The sequence below is a fragment of the Oryctolagus cuniculus genome, chromosome 17 (genome assembly GCF_051225735.1).
Source record: "Oryctolagus cuniculus isolate XC-2025 breed Fujian yellow rabbit chromosome 17, ASM5122573v1, whole genome shotgun sequence".
NCBI lineage: Eukaryota > Metazoa > Chordata > Mammalia > Lagomorpha > Leporidae > Oryctolagus > Oryctolagus cuniculus.
In genome coordinates, this window is record NC_142883.1 from 30,563,850 (window position 1) to 30,577,365 (window position 13,516).

Consider the following 13,516-nt stretch of genomic DNA (forward strand, 5'->3'; position numbering starts at 1 on the left):
CTAAGGATCAGCAAGAGCACACACTGGAGAAATTATAAGTAACAGAGTGTCCTAGGGAAAACTGTCTCTGCCAGGCTTGAATTCCTCAGTTCCCATGAAATCTGAAAATTGATGGCACAGACACGAGGTCTTAATATCCACGGGGGGCTAGAGGATATGAAATTGGAAGGCACTGGGGCTACTCTGAAGGCTGGCTGATGGGTAACCACGTGCTTGTGAAGCTAGTTTAAATCTATCTCTCTCCAAAGACTGATTTTCAAAATTTTAGAAACTTACATAATGCCCTTTCAGTTATTCACAAATAAAAATGTTATTGAATATGTTATTATTTTTCCAAAAATATAGATTTTCCAGGTTGAATGAATGCATAGTGTTATGATTTCCTACAACTGTTAAGAAGCAATTTTGCATATCATTAACAAGACTGAGCTCAGTGCCAAGTATGAAGTAGGTAATTAATAAATGTGTGAACGTAAAGTAGGGATGAGTGAGTCAGTGAATGAAAGGCATTGTATGTATTCAGCTTGTAGCATCCTACATGCATGTGGATGTGAGCAGATAATACTTTAAAAAATCTAACATTATGAGAACAAGGGCTAGTATCGCAGCACAGCGGAGTAAGCAGCCTTTTGCAACACTGACATTCCATTTCAGAGTGCCAGTTTGAGTCCTGGCTGCCCCCCTTCCAATCCAGCTATCAGCTAATCCCTGCCACCCATATGGGAGGCTCACATGGAGCTACTGGCTTCAGGCTTCAGCCTGGCCCAACTCTAGCTATTTCAGGCAACTGGGGAATGAACCAGCTGATGGAAAACCTCTCTCTCTCTCTCTCTCTCTCTCTCTCCCTTCCCCTCTCTTTTACTCTACTTTCAAATAAATAAATAAATATTTCTAATGATGAGAACATTTCTACAAATATATTTTAAAAGAATATGACTACCCTCCAGAATTTGGGAGTAAATTCAACTTCTTCAGAATAAAGAAGAGACTAGATGAGAGTCCTAAATTTGTGAGTAGAATACAGAAAAAATAGGCACTCCTTGCATGGACTTTTTATCTGGAAAGTCATAATCCTTACAGATGATATAAGACTCAACTCTTACACACCATTAAGAAAATGCAAGTGAAACAAACATCAACAGGTTCTGTGATATTCAGAATGGAATTCAGATAGATGGGGGAAATTCCATCTGGTTCAGAGGATACAAAACAATAAATTTTCAATAAAATAAATGCTTTATTTTTATGGTAGCTAGTAAAGCTCAAAACCTTAGAATTTTTAAAGATATAATATTGCAATAATGTGATCACAGACATAAAAATACATTTTGATGCTACCAACAGCTGCCATGTATTGAATGCCCTGGGTTATGTACTTTGTGTGCATCATTTAACACTCAAAACAGTTGAAGTTGAGCGACACCTCAATTTTATAAATTATAAAATTGATGCACTAACTATCCAAGGTAAATTTGGTGTCCAGGGTGACACAGCCAGTGTGCAAGAGTTGGGATTCGAACCCAAGCCCATCTGACTCCAAAACTAAGCTTTTGACATCTAAGAAATCTCTGTCTTCTGTCTCCAGAATGACAGGTGAGGACAGAAAAATTACATGAATTCAGGCATCATTTTAATGCTCACCTTCACTTCCTCGGGCCTGTATGACAGTCCTATGCTGGGCACTGGGAATGTAAAGGTTAGTAAAGCATATTGCCTGCACTCAACAAACTCATAATCAAGGAGTGGCACTTAGCACTGTGGTTATGAAGACCATCGGGTTATTCACAGCCCGTATTAGAATGCCTGGGTTCAAGTCTCAGCTCTTGCCTGATCCCAGCTTCTTACAAATGTGCATCTTGGGAGGCAGCAGAAAATGCCTCAAGTAGTTACATCCCTGCCACACACATGGGAAACTCAGTTCCTGGTTCCAGGCTCCCAGTGCCAGATGTTGTGAGCCTTTGGAGGAGTGAACCGGCAAATGTGAGCTCACTCTTGCACATGCTCACTTGCAGTGTGTGTGTGTGAGTATGTGTGTGTGTGCCTTTCACATAAAATAAAAAATGAAGTGTTTTTAAAATGAGAGAAACAAAGTTCTAAATAAATAAATAAATAAAGACAAGAAACTTAGAATCTAACATAAGAAATAGACAACAGCATATAAAATAAAACAAGCCCAACGACTTTCCTGGTAATATAACTGAGTGAGTAAGTAACTACATATATAGATAAGAAATAAACATGAATATATTTTGCCAAAGAATTATGAATATTCTTAGCTAGCATAATCAATAATAAGGTTAGGTGAAAACAAAGTGCTATGCCCAGTGAGGTAAGTTTCTAATTTTGCTGCTTGTGAATTATTTCTGTACAGAGCCTTACACAATTATGAATATTTTATGAAATATAAAACAACCTGTCAAAAATGAAGCTGTAGGAAAAGACTCAAAACCTGAAACAAAAAAGCAAGAATACATTCATCAACATAATTAGAATTACTACTAGCGCTGAAACTCTACTGTTTTGCCTAACGAAATCAACATTTCAAGAAATACACATAGCCTCTCCATTTTAGAGTTGACTTGGATTTTATATATATATATAAAAAAGTAGCTATGCTTTTCAACAAGTCACTGAACTATAGACCAGTGTAGAGATAAATAACAAAATATATATATATCAAGGAACACTAAATAACTTATTATAATAGAAAATATGCTTATGATATTGATCAGGGAAAATAACTCCATGCTTACCTGTCTCGAGTGAAGACTCACATGCAAAATAATAAAATTATGTAAAGACAGCCCTATCAACATGGAGCAAAGTTCATTAGGAAAAGAGCACTGTGAACTCATGATTCAGTTAGAAAGATGTGTTTTATACATAAGAAAGACTTACCTTGAAGACATTTGCACAGCCACAAATTATAGGAGAATTTTATAACCTTAGAGAACTTTCCTCCAGGTTTTATAAAGAATTATTTTCCTTATCAAAAAGTAAGTATACAGGTTAGGCAAAGATTTTTTATAGGCACAAAAAACATAAGCTATCAAAAAAGATAAAAAGAAATTTTGAATTTATTATAGAAACTTCTCTTTGAACACTGTTAAGAAAATGAAAAGAAAAGCCACAAACTAGGAGGAAATATTTCTAAAACACATATCAGATACTGTACTGGTATCCAGAATATATAAATAACTGACAATTTAATAAAGAAAAATAAATAACCCAATTAAAAATGAAAAAATTAAAAACACATCATTAAATAAACAGAAGATTAAAAATAAGTATATGGAAAAGTGTTAAATATGTTGCAACTGTTGAGAACATACTAACAACCTCATTACTTGTTAAGTAAGGAAATGCAAATTAAACCCGCAATGAGATATTACTATAAATCTCTTAGATTGAACTGAAGGCTGACCATTCCATGTGTTAATGCAGATAGCAAACAACTATAACTCTCACACTGCTGGTGATAAAATAAAATGGTACCACCACATTGGAAGAACAATATGGCAATTTCTTTCTCTCTTTCTCTCTTTCTCTCTTTCTCTCTTTCTCTCTTTCTCTCTTTCTCTCTTTCTTTATTTCTTTCTTTCTTTCTTGACAGCTAGATTTAGACAGTGAGACAGAGAGAAAGGTCTTCTTTCCGTTGGTTCACCCCCCAAATGGCCGCCTCGGCCGGAACTATGCTGATCCAAAGCCAGGAGCCAGGTGCTTCCTCCTGGTCTCCCATGTGGGTGCAGGGGCCCAAGCACTTGGGCCATCCTCCACTGCACTCCCAGGCCACAGCAGAGAGCTGGACTGGAAGAGGAGCAACCAGGACTAGAACCCAGCACCCATATGGGATGCCAGCGCTGCAGGCAGAGGATTAACCAGTGAGTCAAGGTGCCAGCCCCAGCAATTCCTTTTTTTTTTTTTTTAACTTTTATTTAATGAATATAAATTTCCAAAGTGCAGCTTATGGATTACAATGGCTTCCCCCCCCAATAACTTCCCTCCCACCCGCAACCCTCCCCTTTCCCTCTCCCTCCCCCCTTCCATTCACATCAAGATTCATTTTCAATTCTCCTTATATACAGAAGATCAGTTTAGCAATTTCTTAAATAGTTAAATGTAAGCTTATCACATAGATCCAACTGTTCTAGTACACGTAGTTAGTTACTCAGGAGAAATGAAAGCATATATCCATACAAAGACTTCACAAATCTTCATAAGTAATATCCAGATACTTGAAGAGAAGTTTAGGGAGGGAAAACATTCAGTAACTTGTGATCAAATAAACAAAGTGTGGTACACCCATGCAACAGGGTACTGCTTACCAATAAACAAGAACAAACTATTGATGCATGCAACTCCCAGGTTGAAACTCAAGAGTTTTATTCTAAGTGAAAGATATTAAATTTATTTTAGGTTTTAGTAATTTATTAATTATTTGAGAGGCAGAGGACAGAGAAGGACAGAGAGAAAGAGAGATCTTATATCCACTGGTTCATTCCCCAAATGTCCACAACAACCAGGACTGGGCCAAACTGAAGCCAGGAACCCCATCTGGGTCTCCCATAGAGATGGCAGGGATCCAAAACTTTGAACAGGAAGCTGGATTGGAAGTAGAGGTGGAACACAATCCCAGCAGCCTGCTACAGGATGCAGGTGTCCCAAGTGATGGCTGCACCTCTTGTATCACAACACCCATCCCAGAGATGCTAAAGTTAAAAGGTACATGCTGCACATTCCATTTAAATGACATTTTTAAAGGTAAAACTAGAGTTGAAGAAATACATCAGTAGTTGCTAAGGGCTCGGGGGTGGGGTGACAGCAAAGGTACAGGAAGGTTTTAGGGTAATAGCAACATTGTATGTCTTGTTTATGCTGGCAGTTACACAACTACAGACATTTTCAAAGTTTAGGGTTCTGTACACTAGAAAAGGGTGACTTAAAATTATAACTAAGTCAACTTGACCTTAATAGAGTAGTATACATGTAATATGTGACTTTCTTTTAAAACTTACTGATAATGTTGTGGCTTTAACATTTCATGCAACTATTTATGGAGACCTCTGTTGTACCTGTAATAAATATATAGAAAAAAAAACTTAGTGATAGACAATGAGGTTTCACCTCACTCCCATTAGAATGGCTTTCATACAGAAATCAACAAGCAGATGCGGGCAAGGATGTGGGGAAAAAGGTGCTCTAATCCACTGCTGGTGGGAGTAAAAACTGGCAAAGCCACTATGGAGGACGATATGTAGATATTTCAGAAATCTGAACACAGACCTACCATATGTGTACCAGCCATCCCACTCCTGGGAATTTACCCAACGGAAATGACATCAGTATCTGTAAAGCTATCTGTTCCCCCATGTTTGTTGCAGTTCAATTCACAATAGCTAAGATATGGAATCAACTCAAATGCCCATCAACCAAAGACTGAATAAAGAAATTATGAGATATGTTCACTATGGAATACTACACCATAGGAAAAAAGAAAAAGAAATCTGGTCATTTGCAACAAAGTGGATGAAATTGGAAAATCTTATACTTAGTGAAATAAGCCAGTCCCAAAAGGACAAATACTATATGTACTATATGTTCTCCCTGACCTGTAATACATAATAGAGCACTTAAAAGGCAATCTGTAGAAGTGAAATTGATACTTTCAGAAACAATGGCTTTGAATAGCTGTGGGGAGCAACTTGGACTAGACTAAGTTACTGGAATTAAGACTTATTTTATGCATCTGCTCTCCCACAATATGGCGCTGGGAGAGGAGGAAACAGCTTCTACACAGCTGCCTCCAGTTCAACCAATAAACAGCAGGACCTGCTCCTGATTGGAAGAGAGCAGTGTACTCGGCGTGTGGGTAGCAGAGTTGGGATTGGTGGAAGAGGACTATAAAGGAGGAGAGAGACAACATGCACCAGGAACATCTATCTGAAGGAACACCTGTGCAGCCCCCGAGAGAGCCGGCCGGCAGTGTGCCGCTCCCCCGCGGAAGTGGGGAAAGTGGCAGGGGGAACCGCCCTTCCACGGAGGTGGAAGGGACGGTAGCCAACCCGGGAAGAACCAGCAGCAAACCCGGGGAGGGCCGAGCAGACAAAAGAACAGCCCAGGGTCCTGTGTCGTTCCTCCACGAAGACGGGGAGCGACAAATAGCCCTTGTCTCAACTGTTGAGGAACAGCTTTTTTTTTTTTCATACTATTTGTTAAACTCTTCAGTTAATACAGAGTTAGTCATATATGTATAAAGTTAATTGAAAACAGATCATAGTAAAAAATAAAAATGGGAATAGGAGAGGGAGGAGGAAGAGGGAGAATAGGTAGAAGGTGGGTACAATGGGAAGAATCACCATGTTCCTAAAATTGTAACTATGAAGTGTATGAAGTTTGTATTCCTTAAATAAAAGGTTTCTGGGGGAAAGAAAGTTTAGTGACAGCAAAGTATTTTACATAACCTGGGTTCCAAATGGAATTATCAAATGTATTAAATCAAAAACAAAATTGCTACCTAAATTTACTAAAATAAATGTTATTTTTTGAGTAATCAATCATGAGCTACTGAAGCTCAAAACTTTCTCTGCAGGAAAAGCATGGATATTAACCTGAAGATAATTTTCTCCATTGTACCCTTTAGAATTGATCAATCACAGCTAATTTTTTTTTATTTCATCTTCAGAAAGCCTCAAGTGACATGCCTCTCTTAGGGCTGATAAAACATAGATACCTGAACAAGTGGATTCCACTAGTTACTTCTCTGTTAAGAGTGAACAAAATATAGTAATTAGTAGGAGCACCTCTATGTAATTCTAATTATAAGGATTATTTCAACCTGCACGCTTGACATGTTACCTCTGGTCTGCAGCACACTCTGTAACCAGCATGGTAAAAGAAGGGCAAGCCTACTAAGTAGCCACTGCAAACACACACTCTTGAGGCTGACATCCCAGAGCTGATTCCAGCTCGCTGTACACAATCTGAAACTTGGCAATTGCCTCTGACTGAGAAACAATATAACTTCACATTATTGTTTCCAAGATTTCTGAAACAGGGTGTCTGGCCTGGTACATGATAGATATACTTCTCTCTCAATTTATTTTCATCTCATTGTATAGAATACTTCCCATGGAGGACTCACAGGGGAAATGCAGGGAGCTGCTTCAGGCACTGGCAGAATAGCCTGATCATTTACTTTTTTGCAAAGAGCTAAAGGAAGGTCTCCTATCAAGGGAAGGACTGCTGCTGCCCTCCAGAACAGCTGATGCTTAGCATGACACATCCATATATCTTAATAAAGCACATGCATTAATCTATTAGCGGCAACTCAAGGGAATACTCCAGTGGCCAAAGCAAAGTGAGTACATGGTAAAGACTAACAAGACGGACAGGAGAGAAATATTACAAAGAAAGTCAGTGAAAGTCCCCCACTTGCAAGGAATTCTGTCTTCAACGTTGAAAAAAAAATGCTTCACTGTAAAAGGATTGTTATAGGAAGACTCATCAGATGTGGTGGCAATTGAAGGAAGTTGTTTATGCCAACTAGATGAGTGTTGACATTATTAGCCCTTAGTGATACACAGGGAGTCAGTAGGAGTAGAAATTTCCAGCTCCAGCAAACACAATGGAGATGAAATTACAGAAATGGTCATTAGTTTTTTTTTAAAGTTTGGGGTAGGTATTTGGCCTAGCAGTTAAGACACTGGGTTAGAAAATCTGCATCCCAAGTGGGAGAGGCTGAGTTCATATCCTGCTTCTAGTCCTGATTCCAGCTTCTTGTTAATGTGCACCGTGGGAGACAGCAGGTGATATCTTAGGTAGTTGGGTTCTTACCACTCATGTGGGAGACCTCGCTCCTGGCTTCAGCCTGGTCCAGCCCAGGCTACTGCAGACATTTTGAGGAGTGAATCTGCAAATGGTGGAGCACAGAACTCACACTCTCTCTCTCTCTCTCTCTCATTCACTAGCTCTATCTCCATCTCTTCTCCCTCCTTTCTCTCATTATTTCTCTTTCTGAACCCCCCTTGCATCTCAGATTAACCAATGAATTAATTAAAAATGTAAAAGCATTACACAAGCCAAAGGTTGAGGGAGGAAAATACATTCATTTGACCAGGGTGTTTCCTTGAGGTCTACAGTTAAATCCACTTGCATGCCACGAGATGTACTCAAGTGGACATTAGTCAGTAATGGTACCACAGCATGAGTGTTGGACTTAGAATTAAGATTCATGTTTGACTATCATTCTGCTGCTTGCTGGCTGGGTGACTTTTAGCAAGTTACTGAACTTCTCTGGAATTAAGTGAAACAATCAATGAGAAAGTGCCTCACACTAGCAGACATGTCACAGCATTTCACGTGACCTGCTCAGCTGCTGGGGGAATTTTGATGCATGCAGTTCAGTTTGATGTGATAAATTTTTCTATTTTAATTTTTTGTTGTTGGAAGCAGTTCAATGACAAGAGACTTCATAGCCAAGATGTCAGCATCTTTCTTGATTTAGGACCATCCAAGTGGGGTTATTTTGTATAGTTCTGCATGTGTGTGTACTTGTTGGTAAATTTCTTGGTAAGCATTCTTGTCTCTGCTCATATGTGCATGCCCTGTCTACTCCATTAGGATGATTGACTTATTGAGCCAGAAAGCATTTTAGAGAACTAGGCCAAACTCTTCATGGCATAGGTAGAAACACAGAGGTCTGAAAAAGTTCAGTGGTTTGTCTCAAGTCATATATTGATTAGTGACTGAGTCAGTATTAGGAACAAGTTCTGTTGACCAATGGCCAATGCTTGCCTCTCGCAGATTCTCATCACAAATTACCCTGGAAGCAAGCATCTGAGAACAAGAAAAAGGTTTTCCAATATTATTGTTTATTCCTAAAATTCATTATACATTCATATAAGCTAAAAGACCAGGGGCATTGGAAACATCTCATATTATAAATTTTACCTTCAACAACACCAGAAATATTTTCTAATGATCAATTTGTTCTATAAATGCAATTTTTTCTTCTCCAGGTAAATACTACTATCATAGGTGCAGGTATCTTTATGCCTTATTACACATGTTTACTTCTGTTGTCATAGTCAATCAGGTTAGAAACCTCAGGAATCACATTGGGTAGTACTATCCCATTTCACAGTGGAAGAAACAGAGACAAGAGAGTAAATGATTTTTCCAACCTACACACATCTAGTAAATGGTGGCACTAGCACTCCAAATGAATCATATTTTCTAGTTTAATAACCAACAGACTTCTACTGTGCTACACTGCATCACATTCATAGGCATACTTTTAATAAAATATGAACTTTGAATACCTGTACTGTATTGGTTAGAATTAATTTGGATGTGACTAGAACCTAGTTCAAACAAGCTTAAATTTATTTATTTTAGGTTATTTATTTGGAAGACAGAGAGACAGCAAACAACAGATAGAAATCTCCCATCAGCTGGTATATTTCCATATGCCCGCTATAGCCAGGGCTGGGCCTAGTCGAACCTGGGAACCAGGAATTCAATCTGAGTTTCCTACATGGGTGGCAAGGACCCAACTATTTGCACCATCACCTGCTGCTTCCCAGAGTACACAGTAGCAGGAAACGAATTAGGAGTGGAGTCAGGGCTCAAAATCAGGAACTCTGATATGGAGTGTGGGCATCCCAAGCGGTGTCTTAATCACCATGTCAAATGCTGACCTCATGCTTTGGTTAAAGAATAAAAAGGCAGGGGAGGAGGAGGATTGTTAAGGAACATGAAATTCGTTGACTGAATATAACTCAGCCACAGGGAAGGCAAAAGTAAAGCAGCATCAAGAACAAGTTTGATTCTGTTTTTCCCAATTTTATCACCAGGACAATGGAGACTTTTTCTTCCCAGTTCCTTTTGGAAATATGAAGGAACAAATCTGATAGGGATCAGGGATCAACTTGTATCACATGTGTATTTTATAAACCACTTTACTGAGGTGTGATTGACATGTATTTAATGAGTATCACTGAATGAGTTTGGTGACAAGTACACACTAGTGAAGTCCATCACTGCCTGCAAGGACAGACAGATCCATCATCTCTGAAAGCTTCCTCCACTCCCTTTAGTAGCGTTGTGGGGTTTGAGAAATTGTGGGGTTTAAGAAAATTCAAATTTAGCATAACATTTGATACTCTTTTAGCAAATTTTAAGTGTATAAATCAGTATGGTTAGCTACAGGTATCATGCTATATAGATTTCTAGAATTTATTCATCTTGCTAATGGGGAAGTGATAGCTAAGGGGTATAAAGTTCACTGAGGCCAGAATTTTTTGTCAACATACTGAGAGTTGGGAACTAAGCAGAAAAAAAAAATCAGTATTCTGTGCTAGGTTGGTGATCAGACAACAATGGAACAACTGGCAGTCTTGTAAAACAAATAAAACATAAAATTCCTGATTTATAGCATTTTTTGATTTCTGAGATGAATATACTCCCACCATGAGGCTGATTTTAAGCTACCAATAAGACATCAACTAGCTTACAAAGTTATTGACCGGTGTTTACAAAGTTATGGACCAGTAAGAACCAGTGTCAGGATACTCTGGCACTGATTAACCATACTCGTACCTGAGCAGGTCAAGAAGTCCATAGAAGCCACCAGTTCATTGCTAGATGTTCCCTCCCACACCTTGTAAAGGAAAACCATTCAATTCAGCAAGCATTTATTGACTGCTCATTAAAAGTTAAACATTGCACTTGTCAACATGAAGATAAAAAAATATTTTTCCACCCACAAGGACTTCATACTTTAGAAAGCAGATAAATCAGCTAAAGAATGGAGATAATATCAAATGTACTATCATGGAAACATTAATATATTCCTTCATAATGGTTTATGGATTCTTAACTAAATTATAAATATTATGCTTATTATTAAGTGAGAAGGATAGACCAAAAAAGAATATATAAATAAATTTGAGTTATTATAAGGATTCTGAAAAAAAACAGCTCAAAGAGAATAACAGAAGTAACTGAAATATAGTAGATTTCTCAGACTTGAAATAAGTTATTAATATATTTTATTTTTTAAATTGTTCTAGATTTTAACTTGTTATCCATTTACAGATTAAATTATTATATTTATTATTTATTAATTTATCTTTTACTTCTCAAGTAAAAACATAGCTATTCTGTACTTTGAATCTTACATGGTTATTTCTACCATCTTCCTAAAGGATTTGTTTTAATGCTGAAATATGAAGGACAATGAAATGGACCCAATCTAACCTTCAACTCTCAAAGACAGGAAACTGAGCTTAGAAATGCAGGATAGGTAAAAAGGGTGGCTCTTTGCCTTTCTTTCGTCCATCAAAATCTTTTCCACAAAAGCTAACCAATGGTTGAGTTTAAATGTGCTCAACATCTCGTTGCTTCATTTGTCTATTACATATTTTAAGGACCACTGCTCATGCATTCAACAATGATTTATTAAAAAATTGCTATGTGATGGGCATTTTTTTTCTCAGTTGTTGGGGCTACAGTGGCAAACAAAAGAGCTAAGACCAATGATCTCATGAAGAAGTAGTGAAGAAAAACCAGATGATGTTAAGTGCTATGCAAAATAGTACAAAAGTGTTTTAATGCAGAATCTAGGTAGTTCTTTAGACTGGGTAGTGAACGAAGGTCTTTCTGAGTTGGTAGCAAGAAGGAACCATCAATACCCAAATCAAGATTGGGGAATGAGTATTCCAGGAGAGGATAGTTAACACAAAAGTTCTAATTACAGGGAAAGGGTTCCAAGGCTGGACAGAGTATAGGAAGCAAGAAGAAAGTGAACATGCATTGAGGTCAGAGAGGTAGAACTGCGATTCACAAAGAGTGGCCCCAAACCAATAACACTCACGTCACTGGGAACTTGTCAGAAATTTAAGTTCTCCAACTATACACAAACCTAATGAATCAGAAATTCTAGGATGGGGCTCAGTACTCTGGATTTCAATAGGTCCTACAGCTGAAAATGGTACATGCTCAATCTTGAGAATCACCAGTAGAACTCTATAGATCAAGATAGGTAATATTAATTTCATTCTAAAGAATGCAGTCAAAGCCACTGATGGTTTTTAAGCCAGAAAAAGAGGACATGTGACACTATTAGATTTGTGGGCTTTTTTAAAAAAAGATTTTCAATTTATTTGAAAAGCAAAGTGACAGAGAGAGAGAGAGAGAGATTTTTCATCCATTGGTTCACCCCCAATGGCCACAGTAATCAGAGCTGTACCAGGCCAAAACCAGGAGCCAGGAATTCATCCAGGTCTCCCACGTGAGTGCAGGGCCCCAGGTAATTTGCTCACATTCTACTGCTTTGTCAGGCACATTAGTAGGGAGCTGGATTGGAAACAGAGATGTTGGGACTTGAACCAGCACTCCCATGTGGGATCTGGTGTCATAGGTGGCAGCTTAACCTGCTGCAATATAATGCCAGGCCCAACTCTGCATTTTTAGATTACTTTCTGGGTAGTTATTGTGGTGCAGTGGGTTAAGTTGCCATATGGAATGTACACATCCATATCAGAGTTCCAGGATCGCAGTCCTGTTCTCATCCAGTTTCTTGCTACTGTGCATTCTGAAAGGTAGCAGATCATGGCTCAGAAATTTGGGTCCCTGTCACTCATGTGGGAGATCCAGATGAAGTTCCTGATTGCTGGTTTTGTCCTGGACCAGCAGATGGAAGTGAGCGCTCTCTCTTGGTGTGTGTGTGTGTGTGTGTGTGTGTGTGTGTGTATGTGAGAGAGAGAGAGAGAGAGAGAGAGAGAGAGAGATTCTGCCTTTTCTTAAAAAGACCATATTATAGAGTTTAGAGGGAGTAGAATGTACAGAGGCAAGAATTCAGATGGGACAAGGGTCAGGAGGCCTTCTCAAGTTAGAAATTAAGGCATCTTGGATTATGGTTTCAACACGGAGTCAGAGAAAAAATGGATAGCTTGAGGAAATGTTTTGGGAATCCACAAGACTTACTGATGTGGCAAAAGAAAGGAATTGAGACTCAAGGATAACACCAAGATTTGAGTCACAAGCAATGAGGTACATTTAGAGTTAGAGAGAGGAAGACTGGAGAAGGAGTGTATGAGGGGGTGAAATCAAGAAACCTCTTTCAGTCATGATTTTTTAGAGATGAATAATACATAGCAACACAGTTGTGTCAATCAGGCAGTTTAATAGAAGAGCCTGGATTTTTTTTTAGGATTTATTTATTTTGAAAGTCAATAAAAAAAAAGAAAGTCAATTACAGAGAGGGAGAAACAGAGAGGGATCTTCTATCCACTTGTTCACTCCCCAGATGGCCACAATAGCCAGTGGTGGGCCAGGCAAAAGCCAGGAGCCAGGAGCTTCACCCAGGTCTCCCATGTGGGTGGCAGGGGCCCAATCACTTGGACCATCTTCTACTGCTTTCCTAGGCCATTGATAGGGAACTGGATTGGAAGTGGAACAGTCAGGACACAAACTGGCACCCGAACAGGACACTGGCACCACAGATGGCAGTTTT